Source organism: Pseudorca crassidens, chromosome 11, assembly GCF_039906515.1.
Source record: "Pseudorca crassidens isolate mPseCra1 chromosome 11, mPseCra1.hap1, whole genome shotgun sequence".
In the NCBI taxonomy this organism is placed as follows: Eukaryota; Metazoa; Chordata; class Mammalia; order Artiodactyla; family Delphinidae; genus Pseudorca; species Pseudorca crassidens.
Window position 1 is genome coordinate 100,169,025 of NC_090306.1, and position 25,039 is coordinate 100,194,063.

The 25,039-nt window shown below is 49.3% G+C and overlaps 1 protein-coding gene and 1 pseudogene across 18 annotated transcripts in view; both read right to left on the reverse strand.

Moving 5' to 3' along the window:
- The window catches only part of TTLL1 (TTL family tubulin polyglutamylase complex subunit L1), a 37,567-nt gene extending 27,410 nt beyond the window's left edge, over positions 1-10,157 (reverse strand). For 2 of the 18 annotated variants that reach the window (XR_010932673.1, XR_010932689.1), the window contains exons 1-4: positions 10,012-10,157; positions 6,389-6,420; positions 1,668-1,741; positions 1,129-1,269 (exon numbers count right to left, since the gene is read on the reverse strand). The gene's annotated coding sequence lies outside the window, so the exon portion shown is untranslated. Of the gene's footprint in view, positions 1-1,128; positions 1,270-1,544; positions 1,620-1,667; positions 1,742-5,601; positions 5,765-6,388; positions 6,421-8,841; positions 8,863-9,784; positions 9,929-10,011 lie in introns of those variants that run through there. The other 16 variants (XR_010932690.1, XR_010932684.1, XR_010932674.1 and 13 more) reach the window with 15 other exon arrangements.
- A 6,898-nt stretch (positions 10,158-17,055) lies between these two features.
- LOC137202700 (mitochondrial import inner membrane translocase subunit TIM14 pseudogene) lies at positions 17,056-17,657 on the reverse strand (annotated as a pseudogene).
- Between the last annotated feature and the right edge of the window lie 7,382 nt (positions 17,658-25,039).

Consider the following 25,039-nt stretch of genomic DNA (forward strand, 5'->3'; position numbering starts at 1 on the left):
TTCCACCCAGCATCAGCCCACTCCCTCCTCGTGTTGCCCAGCAAGGCGGGTAGTATCATCGAGGCGGGACTGTGGTCAAGCATAGGTCCCGGAGCTTGGGTTTGAGGCCCAGCTCCACCACTCACGAGCTGTGTGACTTTGGGCAAGTTACTTAACCTCTCCGAACTTGTTTCCCCCTCTGTAAAATGGGGATAACAACAGTATCTATCCATGTCATAGGCTGGAGTGAGAAGTAAATGTGTGAACACGTGTAAAGCACCGAGAATGGTGCCTGGCACGTAAGAAGCACTCAGGAAGCATCTCATACGATTGTCATTATCCCCAGTTTTCAGATGAGGACGCTGAGGCTCAAAGGTTAAGAGCCTGTGTAAGAACAGACCAAAGGGACTGATGGTGGCTTGAGCCAAACCTAGGGTGACCCTACCCTAAACCTCTTTCCACACAGCCCAGCCCTTCCCTCTGTGAACTTGGCCTTCATCAGGATGATGACAACGCCCACAGGGTCAAAGTGAGGAATAAATGGACCGCTCTCTGCAAGCTCTAAGTGCCACGTGACAGCCACATAAGGTTGCTGACTGATCGGTCATGACCCACGTGCAGGTCAGCAGCCACCACACGGAAATGATGGCAGAAGCACCACAGAAGCCGAGTCCCCGTGTGCCGGTAACTCATGTCTGTACCGGAGCAAACCCCGCATGCCTCACACCCTCTTGCACTGTCCAGGCCGACTGCTGAGGGGAGTTTACTTTTTCACCACCGGTGATTTGCACATACTGCGTGTGTTACAAATTGAAGTTTTGTGGCAACCTTGCATCGAGCAAGTCTGTCGGCACCATTTTTCCAACAGTATTTGCTCACTTCGTGTCTCTGTGTCACAATATTCTTGTAATATTTCACACTTTTTCATTATTATATATGTGCTACGGTGATCTGTGATCTAGTGATCTTTGGTGTTACTACTATAACTCACTGAAGGCGCAGGTGATGCCTACCATTTTTTAGCAATAAAATTTTTAGTTAAGGCATGTACCTCTTTTAGACAAGTTGCTAACGCCCAATACAGTCTGCAGTACAGTGTAAAGATAACTTTTAAATCCAGTGGGAAACCAAAAAACTCATGTGACTTGCCTTCTTGCGATAATTCGCTTCACTGCGGTGGTCTGGACTGGAATCTGCAGTTATCTCTGAGGTCGGCCTGTATTTGATTTCAGTCTGAACAGCCCTGCATCCCTGACCAATCCTGCTCGTACTCTGCCCCCTAGAGTCCAACTGCAGACACAGGATTTCGGTGAGAATCACCCCCAAGCCAGGTAGCGCCTACACCACAACCCACACCCTGCACTTCAAGCGCCAGTCTCACTGGGCGACCTCACTCCCGCCACAGCTCCCACCTGGAGATGACGCAGAAGTAAGAGCAACAACACAGAATAATGATAAAGGCCATGCTTTATACGTGTGCTGCACTTCAGTTATAAAATAGTCTGAAAATACTTCCAAGGGTACACTCCTAAACCCAATAAGGCCGATGGGGCAAATATTCTCACCTTCACTTTACTGAGCAGGAAATGGAGCCTCCGAGAAGGGTAGGTTTCCTCTCGGCCTCCTGCAACCTCCACCTGCTGTGTGGACAAGTGGTCACCAAGGAAAACATCTCAGCCCGGACCTACCATAGGTACTTATGGAGCCACCGGGAACATCCAATTTCTCTTCAGTTTCACCAAATTTTGACTCGGATTCTTACCTAAAATAAAATACACAAATGATTGGCACAAAAACAGACATAGGGATCAATGGAATAGAATAGAGGGCCCAGGGACTTCCCTGGTGGCGCAGTGGTTAAGAATGTGCCTGCCAGTGCAGGGGACACGGGTTCGAGCGCTGATCTGGGAAGAGCCCACATGCCACGGAGCAACTAAGCCCGTGCGCCACAACTACTGAGCCTGCGCTCTAGAGCCCGCGAGCCACAACTACTGAAGCCCGTGTGCCTAGAGCCCGTGCTCCGCAACAAGAGAAGCCACTGCAGTGAGAAGCCTGCACACCACAACGAAGAGTAGCCCCCGCTCACCGCCACTAGAGAAAAGCCCACGTGCAGCAACGAAGACCCAACGCAGCCAAAAAAAAAAAAAAATGTATTAAAAAAAAAGATTAGAGAGCCCAGAAATAAACCCACATACATATGGTCAATTAATCTCTGACAAAGGAGGCAAGGATACACAATGCAGAAGACAGTCTCTTCAGCAAGTGGTGTTGAGAAAGCTGGACAGCCTCGTGAAAATCACTGAAGTTAGAACACACCCTCACACTACACACAAAAATAAACTCAAAATGACTTAAAGACTTAAATATAAGACATGACACCAAAAAACTCCTAGAAGAGAACATAGGCAAAACATTCTCTGACATAAATTGTACCAGTTTTCTTAGGTCAGTCTCCTAAGGCAATAGAAATAAAAGCAAGAATAAACAGATGGGACCTAATCAAACATAAGCTTTTGCACAGCAGAGGAAACCATAAACAAAATGAAAAGACAACCTATGGACTGGGAGAAAATGTTTGCAAATGATGCAACTGACAAATGCTTAATTTCCAAAATATACAAAGAGCTCATACAAGTCAATAACAAAAGAAAAACCCAATCAAAAAATGGGCAGAAGACCTAAATAGACATTTCCCCAAAGAAGACATGCAGATGGCCAACAGGCACAAGAAAAGATGCTCATCATTGCTAATTACTAGAGAAATGCAAATCAAAACTACAATGAGGTAACACCTCACACCAGTCAGAACGGCCATTATCAAAAAGTCTACAAATAACAAATGCTGGAGAGGGTGTGGAGAAAAGGGAACCCTCCTACACTGTCAGTGGGAATGTAAATTGGTGCAGCCACTATGGAAAACAGTATGGCGGTTCCTCAAAAAACTAAAAACAGAGTTGCCATATGATTCTGCAATCCCACTCCTGGGCATGTATCCGGAGAAAACTAATATAATTTGAAAAGACACATGCACCCCAATGTTCATAGCAGTACTATTTACAATAGCTAAGACATGGAAACAACTTAAATATCTATCAACAGATAAATGGATAAGGAAGATGTGGTATGTATATACAACGGAATATTACTCAGCCATAAAAAAGAATGAAATAATGCCATTTGAAGCAGCGTGGATGGACCTAGAGGTTATTATACTAAGCAAAGTAAGTCAGAAAGAGAAAGACAGATATCATATGATATCACTTATATGTGGAATCTAAAATATGACACAAATGAACATATCTATGAAACAGAAACAGACTCACAGACATAGAGAACAGACTTGTGGTTGCCAAGGGAGACAGGGTAGGGTAGGGAAGGATTGGGAGTTTGGGATTAGCAGATGCAAACTACTATATATGGGATGGATAAACAACAAGGTCCTACTGTATAGCACAGGGAACTAAATATATTCAATATCCTGTGATAAACCATACTGGAAATAAATATGAAAAAGAATATATGCATGTATAACTGAAACACTGCTGTACAGCAGAATTTAACACAACATCGTAAATCAACTATACTTCAATAAAATTTTTTAAAAATTAGGGGGAAAAAAATTAGGGGAACTTCCCTGGTGGTCCAGTGGTTAAGAATCCACCTTCCAAGGCAGGGGATGCAAGTTCGATCCCTGGTCGGGGAACTAAGATCCACATGCCGCAGGGCAACTAAGCCCGTGCACTGCAACTACTGAGCTCGCGCGCCTCAACTAGAGAACCCATGTGCCGCAAACTACAGAGCCCATGCGCCGCAAAGAAGAGCCCACATGCTACAACTAAGACTCAATGCAGCCAAAAATAAATTAAAAAGAAAAAAAAATTAGGAATTTCCCTGGCAGTCCAGTGGTTAAGACTCCATGCTTCCAATGCAGGGGGCACAGGTTTGACCCCTGGTTGGGGAACTAAGATCCCACATGCCATGCAGCCAAAATATTAAAAATGAGAAAAAACATTAATACACAGAGAAATGTACATAGCACAAGATCAAGAGGTGTTCTAACAGTTCATGAATACAGCCAAATGGTAACTAACCAGAACATTCAGTGGATGGCGTCTTCTGTTTAAGTGCCCAACGGAGGATGCCTTGGGTTCCTCTCTTGTCGTGATAAGTACTTCTGAATTAATTACTTATTGGCTCCCGCTGACCTTCCCAAGCTGCCAGGCCACCCCTTCACTTCACGCAGCCCTTGCTCTGGCTGAACGCACCCCCCTCTGCTGCTCCGTGCTCATGTGCTCGCCCGCGAACCTGTGCCCGCGCTGTCCCTCCATCCTAACGTCTCTCTCCACCGCTCTTTATCCAGCTCCACCAACCACGCGGGGCACAGTTCGAAGGCCACTTCCCCCAGGGGGCCGTTCTCATCGCCTTCACTGGAATTAGTGTTTCCCTCCTCGGGACCCCCTGCAGACCCTTCCTGCCATCCTTGCGGGCACTCAGAACTTCCCGACTTGCATTTCAGTTCTTTCTGTGCGTTCCTTCCATAAACGTGTGAGGCGAGGGACTCTCGTAGTCACCCGTTTCCCTCTCAACCCACTGATTCTAGATTTAAAGGGGAGTATTTGAAGCGACCCTACAGTCCATTTGCCCGACCCCATTATCTCCAGCCCTTCAGCACATGAGACGCAAAAAATGACTGCTTGTTGTGTGAGTGACTGATGGACAAGTCCTCAAGGCTGGGTCCTTGGAACCCGACTCATTGCTTCCCTGAAAATGTTATGGGTTGAACTGTGCCCCTGAAAAGATACATTGAAGTCCTAACCCGGGTACCTGTAAACATGACCTTATTTGGTCAAAGTATGGTCTTTGCAGTTACGATGAGGTCATTCGGGTCAGCCTTAATCCAAAGACAGGTACTCTTATGAGATGGAAAGTTGGACACAGACACACAGGCAGGGAACGCCTTGTGAAGACACAAGAACGGACAGACAGACAGAGGGAAGGCAGCCATGTGCAGATGGAGGCAGAGATCGGAGGTAAGGCTGCAACAAGTCAAGAAATGCCGGGGGCTCCCAGAAACTGGAATCTGCAAGGAGCCCTCCCCTAGAATCTTCAGAGAGAGCACGGCTCTGCCAACACCTTGATTTCAGGCTTCTGGCCTCACTGCGCCACCCAGTTTGGGGCACTTTGATACCACAGACCTAGGAAACTAATACAAGAGATAACCATCCTAAACACTAGGGAAAAACGAAGCATAAGAAATGTACACCCATAAGGAGGTTTACGTATATATATTTGGGGAACAGAGCACAGTAAAGTGCTGAGCAAGAAGACAAGACAGTCATTTACGGTTAAAAAAGGAAAGGATGAAGGAAGGCCCCCTCTCCTTTAAAAGAACCTCTTTTCAGAAATGCACCAAATCAATGTGGAAACCGCCACTGAGAGCAGATGAAAAGGCAGCCTTGGGAAGAGCCAAAGGAGGGAGGGCAGTTCCCTCCACACCCGAGGCTTAGAGACCCAGCTCGGTTAGAGACGCATCTGAGCCATGGAGCCGCCGCTGCGGATCCTGGCAAGTCCTCCCCGGGCCTCAGCCTCCCCAGTGAAATAAATGGGAAAGAACTGACTCACTCAGTTACAAAGCATAAAATACCACACCATTGTAAAGCAATTATACTCCAATAAAAATGTTAAAAAAAAAAAAAAGAAAAGAAAGAAAGTGACAGCTCCTGGGCGGTGCTGCTGGGATTACTGCAAGGTCAGGTGGGCGTGGACCTGGCACACAGCAGGTTCTCCAGACCGTCAACTGGGTTTGAAACGAGTGCATCAGGCAGAAAGAGCTTCACCCTGAAGCTGCCCCCGATTTCGGCTCCGCACGCGCCTCCTTTCCAGCTCCTCCTCCCGGAGGGCTTGCCAGGCCCCGCCCTTACACAGTAACTGAGTACGTATTTCTATCATCGCTGAAACAACAGCTACCACTCCCCGAACACCAGGATGCATCAGGCCCCAGGCTGGGTGGTGTGTGTGTAGATCCTTCTCTACTGGGTACATAGTTACGGCTCACCTGAGGCCGGCAGGCAGGTACTCTCCCCACTTACAGACGGGAATGTGGAGCTTGGAAAGCAAGAGGCAGAGCAGAGACTGCTGCCGTGGCCACCCGCACAGTCTCCCTCCCACACGCGGGTGTCAACCGTCATTACATGCATCCCCCTTGTCAGGCGTCATCGACCCCACAGGGCAGGGGGTGGGTCCCCCAGCACCCAGCCAGGGCCAGGCACAATGAGGGGGCTCAGGTATCATCTGTAGAAGACTAAGGAACCAGCTGGCCAATCCCCACATTACGGAAGCCAGGGCTGACGCCTTCCCAACCCTAGGAAATACTAAGCCTTATCTATTTATCAGGTAAATAGAGAAATACCTGATGTCAGATTGTTTTCCTGTGGCTTCCTCCTAAAATAGAAAAGAAAAAAAAAAGTGGAATTAGCGGTATTATGTGATGAACTTGACACGTTACCTCTCTACTGGTTCATATGAACTGACACCTCAGAATTTTAAGCCACAGGGTCAGCTACTTTCAAACTGAACATCATAAAAACCTAATCAGGAAAAGCAGAGAGTGACGTGCTGGTCCTCATGCTGCTCACAGCTTGAAGTCAGAGTGGGCTGTCACCGCCTGAGGCATGTCAGCCTCGGAAAGCCATCCTAAAACCAGACAGTTGCTGGTTATTTCCAGAACACCGTGGGTCCCACTCCTGGGGCAAGTGGGCAGGATCTTCACAAGCCTGAGAACAGGTTTCCGCCAGGACATCCCTGGGCGTCCGGGCCACCGACAGTGTAGTTTCTCATCCATCCACTGGGCACCAACAGCCACTCCGTGCCAGGCGGGTGACGGGAGATGGAAAGCCACCCGGGACCAGGGGCTCCTGGACAGTCCTGATCCAGCGAAGGCAAGAGACGCGTTCAACCAGCGGCAGCCCCAGTGGAAAAGTGCTTTAACAACCTAACAAAATCCAACCTCAGTCCTGGGGAGGAAGTAACCATCAGTCCAGTCCAGCAGCAAATCATGCCCGCTCCACCCCCAGAAAATTCCGGATCCGTCTGTGTCTCTCCCCAGCATCCCCACAACCCAGGCCACAACTGGCTTCCTTGGCCCCATTCTCACCCCATGGCAACACATTCCCCACCCAGCAGCAGACCAATCTTTTCAGACACAAAGCAGATCTTGTCACTCCTTTCATAAGCCTGCAGCGGCTTCCCACTGCACTGAGAATAAACCTAGCAGTCCACCCATGGCCTGCAAGGCTGGCCCAGCGTGACCCGGGACCCCCATGCCTCTCGGGCCTTGTCTCCCAGCGCCCTTCCCACCTGTCTTCCCTCTCCAGGCGCCAGCCTCTTTCAGCTCCCCACACCCGCCAAGCGGCATCCAGTCTTAAGGCTTTGCTCTTCCCCCACATCTGGCCCTTTCTCCAAGGTCAGCTCCTCAGACTGGGCTTCCCAGTCTCAATCCTCCCCCTTTACAGAGCTGTCACTTTACTTCTCCGTGGTGCTCACGTTGTACACAGTTGTTTAGTCGGCGCCAACTCAAAGCATGGTCCGCGGACCAGCAGCATCCGCATCACAACCTGCAGCTCGTTAGAAATACAAACCTTCCAGCTGCCCCCATGCACACGCAAGAGTGTACACATTCAGACTCTGGGAGCGGGGCCCAGTAATCTGTGTCTTAACAAGCTCTCAGGCGATTCTTATGCAAGTGCAAGTTTGAAAAGACCTGGCCTATGAGACTCCCCTGGTGGTCCAGTGGGTAAGACTCCATGCTCCCAATGCAGGGTGCCCGGGTTCGATCCCTGGTCAGGGAACTAGATCCCGCATGCCTGCCACAACTAAGAAGTCCATATGCTGCAACAAAGATCCCGTGTGCTGCATGCAACGAAGACCTGGCACAGCCAAAAATAAATAAATAATAAATAATTTAATTTAATTTAATTTTTTAAAAAAGGGACTTCCCTGGTGGTGCAGTGGTTAAGAATCCGCCTGCCAATGCAGAGGACACAGGTTCGATCCTGGTCCAGGAAGATCCCACATGCCGCGGAGCAACCAAGCCCGTGCGCCACAACTACTGAGCCTGCGCTCTAGAGCCCGCGAGCCACAACTATGGAGCCCATGCGCCACAGCTACTGAAGCCCACATGCCTAGAGCCTGTGCTCCGCAACAAGAGAAGCCACCGCGATGAGAAGCCCGCGCACCTCAACAAAGAGTAGCCCCCGCTCGCCGCAACTAGAGAAAGCCCACGCGCAGCAACAAAGACCCAACGCAGCCAAAAATAAATTAATTAATTAATTATTTTTAAAAAGAAAAGACCTGGTCTAGTTCATGTATTTGGTTCCTTGGTGACTGTCTGTCTGACACAGATACGTCACATTGTGAGCAGCAGTGCTGTGCCACGTTATCTCCTGCTGAATCCCAGCACCCAGAACAGCGTCTAGCAATAGCAGGCTCTCAACCAATACGTGACGAATGAACAAAAATAAAGACGTGAATTCCCTCCACACACACACAGTCAAACAAGCACTGTTTGTGCCAAGCAGTGAAGTAGGCGCAGCCCAGCCCTACAGGGGCTGTAAGTCCGAAGGGGGAGACCCAGGAAACCATCACCCATAAACACTTCCACAGCTTTACCCTGGTGAGAAATAGGAGGCCGGGAGTTTAGCTGATTTCCACCGAGCGAGGGAACATCTTGGGAAATCTCTGTGCCTACAACCCCAGGAGGACAAAGCTCTGCCAAGAGGCCTTTTACCTCCTGGAGTTATGACTACTCCCAGACAAAAGTTAGAACAACCTCTGAGGAGAAACAGCGGAGGGCGGGGGACTCACCCTCATGGGAGTCACTTCACTCTTCCGGGTCCAGCCATCGGAAAATGGGAGCAGTCTCTGCCCTCATCCCCCTACCCCAGACACTTTGATCACTATCAGTTTCAATAAAGTCCCAGCTGGGGTTCCCTCGTGGCGCAGTGGTTGAGAGTCCGCCTGCCGATGCAGGGGACACGGGTTCGTGCCCCGGTGCGGGAAGATCCCACATGCCGTGGAGCGGCTGGGCCCGTGAGCCATGGCCGCTGAGCCTGCGCGTCCGGAGCCTGTGCTCCGCAACGGGAGAGGCCACAACAGTGAGAGGCCTGCGTACTGCAAAAAAAGAAAAAATAAAGTCCCAGCTAGGCCAGGATCCTAGGACACTTGCATTCTTTTCCAGCTAGTTAAGTCTTTTTTGAAAAGGCAAAAAAGAGCCATCTTTAAATAAAGTAACAATATAAATGACTTCACATCAGTGCCGTGCAGCATTCAGTCGCAGCTGTGTTGCCCTGCCCGCCTCCTCACCCCCATGCTCCACGTACCTGTTTACCAGTGCCTGTAACTCCCTGAGTGCAGGGCAGGGCCAATCTTTTTGTACTGTCACAACCCAGCACCCAAATGTGCTCATTAAATATTTCCTGAACAAAGAACCGCTTTGCAAACAAACCTCCAAACGGCTTACAACGACCAGATACTTTTAGGTCTAGAATGAATCCCCTGTAATGCCACAGCTACTCTAGGAGTGTATGACTACCACCACCCCACCCCGTCTAATGATGGGAAAACAGTCCCCCAGAGAGAGGTGAGCAGGGCGGGGAACACTTATCTCCTGTCTCCTGTCCAGAGCTCTAGCCACAGGTACACCGCGCCCTGCAAGAAGCCAATAGGAACGATACAGATTGCAAATGAATGAAAAAGCCTAGGAACAATGAAATTCTGGGATAACCAATAATAAGAAGAATGCAATTACAAGGATCGAGCGGCACAAGTTAAGTCATAGGAACTCGGAGGAGGAAGAGGGGTACAGTGGTCAGCGCAGGCTTCCCGGGGAACGCGAGTCCAGCGAGCAGCATCTAAACCGCACCTTCCCGGCCCCGTAGACCAGGGCCCACAATCGTTCGCGCATGCGCACTCGCCCACCGGGCACGGCCACACCCTCGGTCCCCGGAGGCGGCGGCCTCGGCGGCGGGGCCTCACCTGTGGGCGCACAGCGCGGAGGAGCGCCCAGAAGCGCGGAGCACGGCGGCCCGGCGCCGCGGCCCGGCCCCGCCTCCAACCCCACTCGGCGCTCAGAGGAGGACGCGAACCGCTACCCAGCGCGGACAGGCTCTACTTCCGGGGCGGCGCCCTGGCAACCGAAGACGCGGCCTTGCCAGCGCCGCGACTGCTTCCGGGGTCAGACTTTCCCTGCCGGTCTCTACACCTCTATGCCGGTGGCCTGCTACGCCTGGCGCTGAGATCCTACGAGGAGTCAGTCATCCACCCCCGGGAGCCTTGCAACCTTCAGGGCCCAGAAATGAGGTTGCGAGGGGTCGGGATCGAGCCTGATAGTGGGAGGTAGAGCGGTATGATGCCTGGGGCCCTGGGTCCAGTCGGCTCTTTATCCCCTCTGCTGCTCAGCTTCAGTATCTGTACAACTAGGACTGTTCATAGCACCTCCCTAGTGCTATTGTTGTAAGGATAACAAGTTGTGCTCAGCAGCCAGTAATCAATAAATGGCCTACTCAAAGGTAACCTCATTGGTGAAGTGTTCCCTGAGCGTGGGACAGGTTTAGGTCCTCAAACTAGATTTTTAAAACGCCTTCTGTTAGGAAGAGGCAGCCTAGCCTAGTGAGAAATTTAAAACTGAAGCCAGGGGAATTCCCTGGCGGTCCAGTGGTTAGGACTCCGCGGTTTCACTGCCGAGGGCGCGGGTTCAGTCACTGGTTGGGGAATTAAGATGCCACAAGCCGCGCACGCGTGGCCAAAAAACTCAGAAAAACAAGCCAGGCCTAGATTGAATCCTTGCTTCAAAATCTACTAGCTTTGTGGCTTTTGGCAGGTCACCGTCACTTCTCTTGCCTCAGTTTCTTGTCTGTAAATGGGACAGTAGCACCTATATTGAAGGGTTGTTGGGAAGATTATTAAAAAAAAAAAAGGCACAAATACTAATTGCTCAAATACTTGTTGAATTAATACAAAATAAAAGAGCATGTACCCCAGACATCTGTCAGCCATGAAAATGTACTTGAAGGCAGCATAAAAGAAGAGACACAGAATTTACATCCCTGCTCTGTTACATTCTAGGTGTCTGGGCACGGGAAAATCCCAGCCTTTTCTTTTTTTTTAAATAAATTTATTTATTTATGGCTGCATTTGGTCTTTGTTACTGTGCGTGGGCCTTCTCCAGTTGCAGCGAGCGGGGGCCCTCTTCACTGCAGTGCATGGGCTTATCACTGCGGTGGCTTCCCCTGTTGTTGCGGAGCACAGGCTCCAGGCGCGTGGGCCTCAGTAGTTGTGGCACGTGGCTTCAGTAGTTGTCGCGCACAGGCCCAGCTACTCCGCGGCATGTGGGATCCTCCGGACTAGGGCCCGAACCCACATCCCATGCATTGGCAGGCAGATTCCTAACCACTGTGCCACCAGGGAAGCCTCCAGCCTCTTAATTACATTTTTTTCATGGAGAAATGGGAATAATGATCTCCATCTCTCAAGAGTGCAAAAGTGTTTAAATTCCTAGGTGAGTAGCACCTAGGAAGATGTTTAACATGTCTTACCATGTCCTGCCCCTGTGCAGAGTACATGCCACTCCAAACAGCGTCACCAGCAGCCAAAATACCAGAAGGCTTAGGTGCAGGCAGTGGGAGGAGACCAACAGCACAAGAGCAAACAGTAGGAAAAGTTCTAGCCAATGTGAAGAATTAACTGGGAGCTAGGTAGTCCCAGGAGAAAGACAGGAAACTAAGAATCTCAATGCTAATCTAATCATGTAAATCTAGTTAAAAAGTCTTTAAGGACTTTCCATTGCCATCAAGGTAACATCCAGACTCCTTAATATGTTATTAGTTTTAATGTAGTTAAAATCTGTTAACCTTTTTCCTGTATAGTATCTCAGTTTCCTGTTGGGCCTAGAAAGATCCGTCTTCACAAGTTGTAAAAACATAACTTATAAGAGGCCAAAACTACAATCAACTAAGTTAAATGATAAACTGAAAATGTGTCCATCATCTGACAAAGCATTAGTTAATATCCACAATATACAAAGAGTTTGCACAAATCAATAAGAAAAAAATACAAAAATTGGCAGAAGAAATGGAACCACAAATTCCAGAGCAGAAGGGTAAAGAAAGATGGTAAGTAAAAATATGAAAATATGCCCAAGTCACTAAAAATTAAGGATATTAAAATGTTTAATGAGGTATTTTTTACTGACAAAATTGGCAAAAATTTAAGATACAGTTACAACTAATGTTAGAAAGGATATGGGAAAAAAGCACTCACATCCACTACTAATAGAAGTGAATATTAGCATAGCTTTTAGAAGGCTGGCAATTGGGCAATATTCATCAGACTTTTAATACATGTTTAATTATATAATCTTTAACCTATAAATCCCAGTTTTAGGAGTTTATTCTATAGAAATTCTCTCACAGGTAAACAAAGATATGTGTACCATAGCATTTAAAGCAGTATTATTTCTAATAATTAAAAACTGGGGGCTTCCCTGGTGGCACACGGGCTTCCCTGGTGGCGCAGTGGTTGAGAGTCCGCCTGCCGATGCAGGGGACACAGGTTTCATGCCTCGGTCCGGGAAGATCCCACATGCCGCGGAGCGGCTGGGCCCGTGAGCCATGGCCGCTGAGCCTGCGCGTCCGGAGCCTGTGCTCCACAACGGGAGAGGCCTCAACTGTGAGAGGCCCGCGTACGGCAAAAAAAAAAAAAAAAAAAATTGGGAAAAATATAAATGTTTTTTAGCAGAAGTCTTATTGGCTAAATTAAAGTTCATCAATTTAATGAAATAGTATTTACCTATTAAAGGGATAAAGTGGATCTACGTGTGCTGACCTGGAAACATATACATAATATATTAAATGAAAAGTGAAAATTACACAACTTTGTATAGTATGATTTTAAAAATCATTAATATGTATATGCATTATATATAAGAGGCATAAAAAAAGCTTGAAAAAAGATATGCAGTTACTGTTAAGAGTCATTCTCTTCAGAAGTTGGCATAGAAAGTACTTTCTCTTCTTATAGCCTATATTTTTTATTGTCTGAATTTTTTAGTAGCACAAAAGTGTTATTTTTAAATTTTTTAAAGCTTCAATAAAATAAAGTTAAAAAACAAACTTTTGGGACTTCCATGGTGGTCAGTGGTTAAGAATCTGCCTTCCAATGCAGGGGATGCAGGTTCAATCCCTGGTCGGGGAACTAAGATCCTACATGCTGAGGGGCAACTAAGCCTGTGCTCCACAACTAGTGAGCCCACATGCTCTGGAGCCCATGCACCACAACTTCATTGTGTTGCAATGAAGAGTCCACCTGCCGCAACTAAAATAAAAATAAATAATAAATTAATAAATAATAAAAATAAATATTTTTAAAAATTAAAAAAATAAAATAAAAAACAAACTTTTTTCCATTTTGAAACAGTGGACTGAACATCTTTTCACACCCCAAAATCTCACTGAAATGGCAGAAGAAGAAATAGAAAAATACAATAGAAAATTAACTATCCAGGAATCTGAATACCAAAAACATGCAAATAAAGGAATTTCTCTAAAAGGTTTTGTTTTAAGATCATCTGTTTCTGGGAACTCCCTGGTGGTCCAGTGGTTAGGACTCGGCGCTTTCACTGCTGGGGCCGGGTTTCCATCCCTGGTTGGGGAGCTAAGATCCCGCAAGCCCTGAGGCACGGCCAAAAAAAAAATCATCTGTTCCAAAATCATGCCTTTGTGGCTAGTGAGGATCCGTTTGTCATTCTGCGTTATCACTGGTGTTCTTAGCTCCACCAGGCAGGCAAGGGGGATTGCTCATATGGGGCACTCCCATCTTCCTCACATGGGCAGAAGGACTCAGGCAGGGGAGATGTCACCTTGGAGTATCACAGCACAAGTTATGGCAGATCCCAGTTTATACGTTTTGAAGGATAACCATTGTATAAAGTACTAAACTGCAATTGTTGGTTGTTAAATTCTTTTCAAAGACACATCTCCCTTTTGGTGTTAAGTTAGTTGAACTACAGACTGCATAAGTGATCATCTGCTAGAAATCCATGACATAGTTGGAAGACTAGTAGAAATACTCCCAATAGACAAAAAAAAACAGTGAGGAATTCCTGGAAGATGAGATAAGAACAGATAAACGGGCAACCCCAATAAAAATGAGGACAAATGCTCCCCAACATGCAAAAGAGAGAAGTTCCACCCATAATCAGTTTTCTGAACAAAACTCTGAAATTGCCCTGAGATAAGAAGCCGTGACATGGACAGTTGGGCAGAAAATTAAGTAAGGTAATCACTGGTCGGTCTCCTTAGAGAGCAGTCCTCTGACACTTAGGATAAATCCATGTGTCTTAGTCCATTTGGGCTGCTCGAACACAAAAACACCAGCGACTGGGTGCCTTCTAAACAACACATATATTTCTCGCCATTCTGGCGCCAGCAGATTCGGTGTCTGGTGAGGGCTTGCTTCCTGATTCCTGGATAATCATCTTGCTGAGTCCCCACATGGCAGAAGGAGTGAGGGAGCTCTCTGGCGGCTCATACAGGGACTAATCCCATTCATGAGGGCTCCACCCTCATGACCTAATCACCTCCCTAAGGCCCACCTCCTAATACCATCACATTGGGGATTAGGATTTCAGCACAGGAATGAGGGGGGGGGGGGTCGGGGGTGGTGAGGGGAGACATAAACATTCAGTTCAGTCCGTGAACCTTGAGAATAGTTCATAAAAGAGAGAGTTCAGACACTCAGCCAAAAACATTAAAGACCAAGAACATTCAAGAAAGGCACAAAATTTAGCAAAAGGAAAATTGAATGCCAAGGAAACAGTTAACGCAGTTAAAATACTAGATCAAGAGTCAGCAAACCACTGGCCGAATCCAGCCCACTACCGGCTCCAGAAAGCTAAGAATGATTTTTACTTGTGACCGTTTGCAGCCGATTTGTTAGGGAACACACTAACTTTGGACCCCAATTAAGTGAAATTATCTCCTCTCCTGCCCTGCAAAGAAATCCATTCTTCTCATTAGTAGACCTGTATTACCAAAAAAATTATGCTCAATTGTTATTATATTTTTATTTCATCAGTTAAAAAGTTGTGAATTTTTTAAAAAAGCAATGAAAAGCTAGGAAGAATATCAAATAAAACTTATATTAAGCAAGAAAAATAAATAAATAAAAATTTAAAAGTTGTGAAAATGTGTGGAACTTTTAAGTGGCAGAGCCTGGATTTGAACCTAGGAAACCTGATCGTTCACACTACTGCCTCCCTGAAAAACAAAGAGCCGCCTTCTGGAGAGACGGCTGCACTTTCAAGGTGATGCTCTGAGCTTTGCTTGCGGGCATTCCAGAAACCTCCGCACAACCCCTCCCTGGCCCGTGGAGCTCTTTGCGCCCATCATTATTTACGTTTAGCGCCATCTAGTGGAGCCAGCGCTAACCTGGAGCCCGACTGGCCGGGTTCACACCCCACTGCTGACACTGGTCCCTCCTTGGTTCCCGGCCTCAGTCCTTAAACCCAGAATGTGAATGAGAACGGGAGGATCACAGATGGTGTGTTTACCGCTGGCTCATAGTAGGTGTTCAATAAACACTGTTTCGCGTATGAGACGTTCCTTCGATGGCTGATTTCTGAGGCTGGTTCCTTGGGGCCTCGGTCTGCCGGGGGAGACTTGAAATACCAACTCGGCGATGGCCGGGGCCCCATCTTGGGGTGATATGGCCCAGCCCCTTACCAGCCTCTGCTGTCTGTGGCCCTCTCCTCCCTTGGCAGGTGGCCCCACTGCTCCTCAACCCCCAGGGAGGGGTGCTGTTGCCATGTGGCCCCCATACCCTTCTCCACCCCCAACACAGCACATCCTTCACCAGCTCTTTCTGAACGAGGTGGATGGCAAGGTCTGTCCAGGTGTCTTTTTCACTAAGAACCACCAGCCTCCCATTGGCTGAGGGGCAGAACCAGCTACATAATTTGTAGGACGCCGTGCAAAATGAAAACGCACGTACCCTTGTTCAAAAATTATTAGGAATTTCAACACAACTATAGCAGCATTAACCAAGTGAGGGACCGATCTGAGCTCAGGGGCCCTGTATGGCTGCCCAGGTTGCAGGCCCATGGAGCCCGCCCCTACTTTGTGCAGGATACCACCCTAAGATCTTAGCCGGAAGTCCCCTCGTTACACCCTCTCGAGGACCCTGCTTGGTGAGTAGTGTTATCTCATGTTTCTTTTTAATGCGGTAAAATACACACAACATAACGTTTATTATACTAACCATTTTTAAGCGTACAGTTCAGTAGTGTGATAAAGTATATTCACATGGTTGCATAACCAATCTTTAGAACTCAATCATCTTGCCAACTGAAACTTTTCCCACTAAACACTAACTCCCCATTCCCCTCCCCCCAGCCCTGTTGACCACCATCTACTTTCTGTCTCTATGAATCTGACTACTTCAGGTGCCTCACATAAGTGAAAACATTCAGAATTTGTCTTTTTGTGACTGGTTTATTTCACTTAGCATAATGTCCTCAAGGTTCATCCCTGTTTGTAGCGTGTGTCAGAAAGCTTTTTCCTCTTTAAGGCTGAATAATACTCCATTGTATGTATTTATCATTTTGTTCATTCATTCATCAGTCAATGGACGTGTATTTGAGTTGTTCCCACCTTTTGGCCATTGTGAATAACTCTGAACATGGGTGTTCAAATATCTGTTCAAGAGTCTGCTTTCAATTTTTTTGGAGATATTCTCAGAAGTGGGCTTGCTGGATCCTATGATAACTCTGTGTTTCATTTTTTGAGGGGTGTCTACACCATTTTAAGTTTTGAGGCACTTTATTTTTAAAAAGCTGGTACTCAAGTACATAAGTGAATAAGAACTTAAAATTCATCATATGGGAATTCACTGGTGGTCCAGTGGTTAGGACTCTGTGCTTACATTGACGAGGACCTGGGTTCGATCCCTGGTCGGGGAACTAAGATCCCCCAAGCTGCGTGGCTCGGCCTAAAAAAAAAAAGTAAACTTCATCATACATTTATTTCATTTTTCAGTTTGACCTTCTAGTAAATCTTTAGCATCACTGATTTTGGGCTGCTATATAAAGAGATCCCCCCCTTGTCATGTGATTTAAAAGCATAGCTCGTTAATAAACATTTCTTATTTTTCCTTTATTGGCAGTAGGGCTTACACTAATTACCATGCTAATGCTGCCTCCCATTTTGTCATTTTGGGTTCAAACCCACCTCTGTAATAACTACCACAGAAGGCACATTTTGGTAGACTTTGAAAAACTTGTTTTACTTGAGGCTCCATGTGTTTCCTGGCTTGCAAAGCTTAAGACAGCCTACAAGGGCTTCCCTGGTGGCGCAGTGGTTGGGAGTCCGCCTGCCGATGCAGGGGACACGGGTTCGTGCCCCGGTCCGGGAGGATCCCACGTGCTGCGGAGCGGCTGGGCCTGTGAGCCATGGCCGCTGAGCCTGCGCGTCCGGAGCCCGTGCTCCGCAACGGGAGAGGCCACAACAGTGAGAGACCCGCGTACCGGAAAAAAACAAGCCTGCAAACTCTGCAGCAGCAATGGTCAGTCCAACCGCTACCACTGTACTGGCTGTGGCTCCCCTGGCTCCACCCCGAGCGAGGTTCATCCCAGCCCAGAGGCCTCGACCACCCTGGCTACAGCATTTCACACCCCCGCCAACAGGGCACAAGGGTTCCAATCTGCCCACGTCCTCACCAATGCTTATTTCCTGTTGTTGGGTTTGTTTATTTATTTATTTAAATAGCAGGGATCCTAATGGGTGTGATATCCCCACTCTTTAATATGGTATCTGAAAAAAAAATGGAATCTGAGGCTTGAAGGCACTAATTAACTTGCCCAAGGCCATGACGCCCATTACTATTATCAATCCAGCTGTGACTGGCACTGAATGACCTGCCTGACTCATGCTGCCTCCAAGGGCGGCTTGCCATTGTCAAGGTGCCAGCCAGAACCATTCAAGGATTTCGATGGAGCCCCAGCCCAGTTCCCTGAGGCCATGACGAACCTGCAATGGCGCCCAGCATTACTACAGAACCAGCACCAACCCACCACCCTGCTTAGGCTCAGGCCAGCCAGCTGGCCCTGCCCTGCAGGTACACAGACCTCTGCTCCCCCCACCTTACTGGGGTCCCTAGTACCCTCACCCCGGGCCCTTGCTGCGTGAGGCCAGAAGGCCAGAACCAAGATCCAGACCGAGCATCCGCTAGGGACTGAGGAAGGGACTGGACACTGGAGCCCAGCTCTGGTTCTGTCACACCCATTTCTGGCCCCAGGGTGAGGGTGGGGGGAGGGGAGCTGCCTGGCCTGGGGCCAAAGGGGTAGAGTCCCTGTGGGCTCAGAAATAGGTGAAAAGGGGGCTTCCCCGGTGGCGCAGTGGTTAAGAATCCACCTGCCAGTGCAGGGGACACGGGTTCGAGCCCTGGTCCGGGAAGATCCCACATGCTGCAGAGCAACTAAGCCTGTGCGCCACAACTGCTGAGCCTGTGCTCTAGAGCCCGCGAGCCACAACTACTGAGCCTGTGTGCCAAAACTACTGAAGTCCGTGCACCTAGAGCCCGTGCTCCACAACAAGAAAAGGCACCGCAATGAGAAGCCCATGCGCCGCAACAAAGAGTAGCCCCTGCTCGCCGCAATCAGAGAAAGCCTGCGTGCAGCAACGAAGACCCAACACAGCCAAAAATAAAAATAAATTAATTAAAAAAAAAAAAGAAATGGGTGAAAAGGGAATTCCCTGGTGGTCCAGTGGTTAGGACTCCATGCTCTCACTGCCGAGGGTCTGGGTTCAATCCCTGATTGGGGAACTAAGATCCCATAAATTGCACAGTATGGCCAAAAAAATAAAAGGGTGAGAACAGACCCTCTTGGGAAAACCTGTCAGGAATAGCATCTTTCTTGATACTGTGGCTGCCCAAGAGTGGGTTTGAGCTCTGTTTAGAAGGCAGCACCAGCATTAGAAAACAAACATTGTCATTATCATTTGAAAGATAATTACGGGGCCCTTACCCCAAGCTTGGCTTCAGTGGGACAAACACAGGTCCCTTGGGGGAGAGGGACCATTAGCGCATAAGCGAATAAGTACTTATGTACTATTTGTGGACAAGAAATACACACAGGCCCTGTGGGGCCAGTGATTTCTGACCTCTGCAACCTGTTCCGGCTTCCTCCATTTCACTCCTTTGTCTATAAGTTTCTCCTGTCACTTCCTCTTTCTCTCTTCCCTTTTTTTTTTTTTTTTCCTCACTAGCATGGCTTGAGGGATCTTAGTTCCCCAACCAGGGATCGAACCCGTGTCCCCTGCAGTGGAAGCGCAGAGTCTTAACCACTGGACCACCAGGGAAGTCCCATCTCTCCTCCCTTTTTTTCAAAATCGGTGGTGAGTCTACTCTGGGCCAGGCCCCTTGTGGACTTGTCCTTCCCCTCACCCTCCGCCACGCTGCTCCCCACTCAGGCAGAAAACACAACCCCGAGCACCTTGGTTTCGCATCTCGTGCCTGTGTCCCAGGCCTGGCCCTGAATGCCCTGTGGTCCTGTCCAGAAGCCCGGGCTGCGGGGCCAGGGCCCAGGCTCCCCACCCAGCCCCCAAGCCAGGGCTGGCACAGGGTAGCTGAAAGAGGGGTGAATCCGCAAGCAGGTGGCGGGGGACACATGGCTGCTTCAGGCTTCAGCCTTGTCCCAGCTACACGCCCCAGGGGGCTCATGGACCCAGCAGAGGGAGGAGAGAATCCCCAGGGCTTTGAGGCTGAGAGGGAGTTCAGAGGTCAGAATGCCTGTCACTGCACAAAGTGGACGCACAGACAGCTTCTGGAAAGAGCCTTCCGTGCCCAGAGCCAGTGGGCGGGTGAGGGCAGCTCCTCAGAGAAAAGCCACCTGGGCTGGGGCGGCACTTCTGCAGGGCCCAGCTCTCTTCTGTGCCCACGGGAGCTCTCCCTTGGTCTTCATGCTGGGCTCCCCCCAACTGTACCCCAGCCGGGGTCAGGTGTTCAGGCCTTCCGCCAGGTAGCGCTGAGTAGGTGTCCAGTCAGTGATAGAGGAAGGAGCCGCCCCACCACAGGCTGTGGCTTTGGACGCCTAACCTGGGGTGCTGGTGCGGGTCTCTCCTCTTTCAAATGGAGTTACTAGTAGATAACGAACCAGCTTGGGGGATGGGCGCTGCGAGGACTAATGCAGGGGAGGATGTTGAGGACAGTCCAGGCACAGAGGGCGGTTTCTATCATTACTGTTGTTGTTATTGTTATCCATCATTAATGAAAAATAGGCCCTCAGGTGAGGATCACATGCTGTGTGTGTGTGTGTGTGTGTGTGTGTGTGTGTGTTCACCCACAGCAGGACCCAGGTTTGGAGAGTTGGGATGAGGGTCTGGAAGGGAAGGGACTAGAGTCTAGACCTTCTCTACCAGACAGATCTCAGATTCCTGGGGAATCTGCCCTTCCCTCCCTCCCCACCCCTGCAAAAGGGCCCCAGCACAGACACAGAAGCCCCCGAGGGAGACTGGGCTGATCTTCCCAAGACTCAGGGTCCTGCACGCCTCCCATGCCCAGTGCCCAGTGCGGCTCAGGAGTCGAGCCCTTGCAGACATTCTTGCCTCAGCCTCCTCCATATGGCCCAGGCGAGGGCCACTGAAGGATGGAGGGAGCTGGCAGGTGCCAGAGGGATTTGAGCCCAGGTCTGCGGGACTCTGCATCTGGGGCTCTTTCTTCCATAGTAGCTGGCGGCAGGGGGACTGTGGACAGACAGTTCTGTGAACTATGGAGGCTGAGAAGTGGGGATACAGGTAAGGGAGGCTCAGGGAACCCACTTATGGGGCCGACCAGGACCAGTCCCCTGCGTGTCCCCACTGCCTGCCTGTGTCTGCTCGTCTCTGTGCCCCATGGAAGGTGACCAGTAAGGACTGGGAAGAAAAGGCCTGAATCTTGATCCTTTTCTTCAGGTCTGAGCTCGGGTCTACAGGCTGCTTTCTGGGCCTCGGTTTCACATCCCGTAGTGTCTGTGCACGTGCCCTTGCAGCACTGTCACTGGAATTCAACAAACTGTGTAAGGCGCACGGACCCGAATTTATTTTATTTATTTATTTTTAAAAAATATTTATTTCTTTCTCCTTTCTTTCTTTCTCTCCCTCTCTCTCTCTCTTTCTCTCCCTCTCTCTCTCTCTCTGCACTGGGTCTTAGTCACGGCACCCAGGATCTTCATTGCTGCGGCATGCGGGTTTCTTAGTTGCAGCATGCCTGCAGGATCTAGTTACCCGACCAGGGATTGAACCTGGGCCCCCTGCATTGGGAATGCGGAGTCTTACCCACTGGACCACCAGGGAAGTCCGCGGACCCGAATGCAATATGCCCTCGTCCCTCCCTTCAGCCCAGTACACCACACGCTTTACCCCCACTCCCCGAAACTCTACTGCTGGCCGCTGTTTATAGACGGAGGGTGTGGGGAGGAAAACATCTGGAGGTGGCCAACAGGGAGGGCTGGTGTTGGTAAGGAGGTCATAGAAAAGTTCCTGCCAATGAATTAAGCTACCCAGCCTCCCATGGGAACATGAGAACGGAAGCCCCGTTCACACCAGGGTCTCCGCATCGTCCCTCTGTGGCCTTGGAGGCTGACACCGTTATCCCTGTTCAGCACAGACAGAACCTGAGGCTCATGGAGGCAAGGAGGCTGGCCCAGGCCCCGCAGTTCTCCTGGGGCCCACACGGACCTGGGCCACGTCCCATAGAAAATGTGCAAGGACATTCTGGCCCAGGCAGACATTTGGTCCTGAAAGGGCTGCACTAGGTTTCATTTCTTCCCTCAGATTCAACAATCCCACCCTCAAAGGCACTGGGGTGTCAGAGGACTCAGACCTCTACGCCATTGGCTGAATAGTTTTTCCCAGTTCCAACCACTCCTCTAGACGCTGAGTCCCCTGAGGGCAGGGGCTTTGGACACCCTCTGTTGTCCCCAGAGTCATGCTGCCCAGGGGAGATGCTAAGATTCCAGTTGGGAATGAACGAATGAGGGACCTTGAAGCTGGACGTCAGTCACACCTGAGTTCAAACTGGAGTTTTATGGTAGACCCGGCCTGTTGCTGAGCCTGTCACCTTGCTCGTCTGGGAACTGGGCTCATAAAACACGCTTCCCCAGATTATAGAAAAAAGAAATAAATGCTGCAAGGGCTTCACAGGCTGTGCACGCCAGCCCAGCACAGGCAGCTAAGCATCTGTTTCCAACCTCGACCAGGTTCCAAGCCGGGGCCTCCTCTCCAGAATTCTCCTTCCCCTGAAGCGCATTCGACTCACTGACGGCTCAGCCCAGTCCTTGCGGGGACGAGTATGTCCTGCCACCTGGCGGGGCTGGCAGCTCCCTCCCTTCCGAGGCCGAGGGCCAGACTAGCCTTTTCTGTCAAACGCCCACACTTCAGCTTTCCGATCTCCACACCTTTGCTCATGCTATCCCTTCCGCCCAGAATATCCTTATGTGAAAAACCTGGGTCAGAGAACACATGCATCTGTCATGTTTTGAGACGCTGACCAAGCTGCCCTCCTGAGAGGCGGCATCCAAGTGTATTCCCAAGAAGACAGGGTCCCCACAGCTTTGCCAGCGCTGTGTGCTATCAAAGGCTTAGATGTTGGACAGTATCGTTATTGCTTTATTTGCACTTCTTCTGTTATTAGTGGGGATATGGGAATACATACACTTCCTCAGAAAAAAGGACAAGTCTTCAGATTTTTTTTTTTTTTTGCCTCATATTATGGCTTGCGAGATCTTAGCTCCCTGCCCAGGGGTTGAACCTGTATCCACGGCAGTGAAAGCACAAAGTCTTAATCACTGGACTGCCAGGGAGTTCCGCGGAAGAACTTTAAATACAAGGAAATTGTTTCCTGGAAATTCCTTAGCAGTCCAGCGGTTAGGACTCCACGCTCTCACTGCCAAGAACCCAGGTTCCATCCCTGGTCGGGGAACTAAAATCCCACAAGCCGCACAGCACAGTGAGGCCAAAAAAAAAAAGAAAAGAAAAGAAAGAAAGAAATGATTTCCTGTGAGAGAAACCATCCCCAAATGCTGTCTCCCAGGTCCTCCTTGCTCTTCCAGGCAGGAGAAGCGGAGTTGAGAGAGTGGTAATTAACAGTCATGAGACAGGGAAACCCAGGGCCTGGAATGAGAAACTGGCTCCTGAGTCGGGTGCACCATTTCACCTGCCTGGCCTCAGTTTCCTCCTCTGTAAAGTGGGACCTTCAGTTCTTAGCCTGGAGGGTTGTTGTGAAGATGAAACGGGATGGCAAAGGGGAAATTCACTTATCTGTGAAACAGATGGCTACTGAGGGCCCAGCATGTGGGGTACACGGCCTCCCGTCTCGGGGTACAGACCAGGTCTTCCTAGGGGCTTCCTCCCCCAGAGCAGAGGTGTGGACAGCAGCTGCCGCTGACACCATGGCCAGCCGTCCCTGCTGAGTGCCGGCTGAGGGAGCTGCTAGGGCTGCTGTTATTGTTTTGAAAAAATCTGCTATCATGCTGATAAACTCGGCTGTCAGAAGGGATGTTATTTCTGGGTGAAAGGAGATTCTGCAGGACTGGGGCTCCTTCCTGCCGGCACCCACGTGGGCCTCGTCCCTCCCGCCAGACCCAACTTGAGCGATAACCTGGGGCCTTGAGTCTGCTCCTGGCAGAGGACGGTGGTGGCCGTCACTGCAGGATGTCCACAGCCTGCTGTCCAGGGCCTCTACAATGCTTCAGGAGCAGATATCACCCCCTCCCTGACCCCGGATTCCTGGAATTGTCTGACCGAGTGGAGGCTGTTCTCTGTCCCCCTGACAGGTTGCATGAGATTAGGTTATTTTGGTCACACGGGCCATTTAGTCTTTTGGTCCTAGCGCGTGTCTATTAAATTGTCGTGGCTCTGAGCTGAGCGACCTGGCTGGTTAAGCCTCATAATCTGCTCTGAAACGTGCTGGTTCTGTTTTCAATTGCGATAGTCCCCTTGTCACCAGCACAGCTGGCCCCTCTGGCTCCACCGCGGGCTCAGCCTGCCAAGCACCCCTGGGAGCTGTAAACCTGGGTCTTGATTAAAACCCTCACTCTTGGCCGTCTCAGGTCTGATCATTGTGCTTTGTAGTGTCAAGTTTTCATTCACGTACCCAAAAGTGCACAAATCTGAAGCATTCACCTCAGTGCATATCTACAGGTGCAGGTACCCCTGCGACCACCATGCATATCAGTCCAGAAAGTTCCCTCATGCCCCTTTCCAGTTAATACCCATCCCACCTCGGGAGGTGCCCACTAGTCTCACCTCCATCCTGTAGATTAGTTTCGCCTGTTCTTGAACTTCATATAAATGGATTCATACGGTATGTTCTCTCTTGTGTCTGGCTTCTTTCACTGTTAAAAAGTTACTGTTTTGGGAATTCCCTGGCGGTCCAGTGGTTAGGATTCGACGATTTCACTGCCGAGGGCACGGGTTCGATCCCTGGTTGGGGAACTAAGATACCGTAAGCCGCACGGCAAGGCTAAAAATTAAAAAAAAAAAAAAGTTACTGTTTTATGACCAGAAACATAATACATGTTTATGGCAAAAGTTACAAGTAATGTACAAGAGAAAGAAAAGACCAGTGAGTGATATCCACACCTGTTACCCAACCTTGACCTTCTAGTGTGTTCCTTACAGAACTTTCAAGGCAAATGAAAAATACTCTTCTACGTAAGTCAATTCACATTATACTTATTCTACAGTGTTTTTATCTCATTTAACACAGCACAGGTACAGATGTCTTTCCGTGTTAGTACATGTGGGTCTACCTCAGACTTGCACGTTATATTCATTAGAAATGAGTCCCCAGGGAATTCCCTGGTGGTCCGGTGATTAAGACTCTGTGCTTCCACTGCGGAGGGCACGGGTTCGATTCCTGGTTGGGGAACTAAGATCCTGCAAGCCGTGTGGTATGGCCAAAAAAAAAAAAAAAAGAAGAGTCCCCAGATCTGACCCACATTCAAGGAGAACAGAGCTGCCATCAGCTGAGA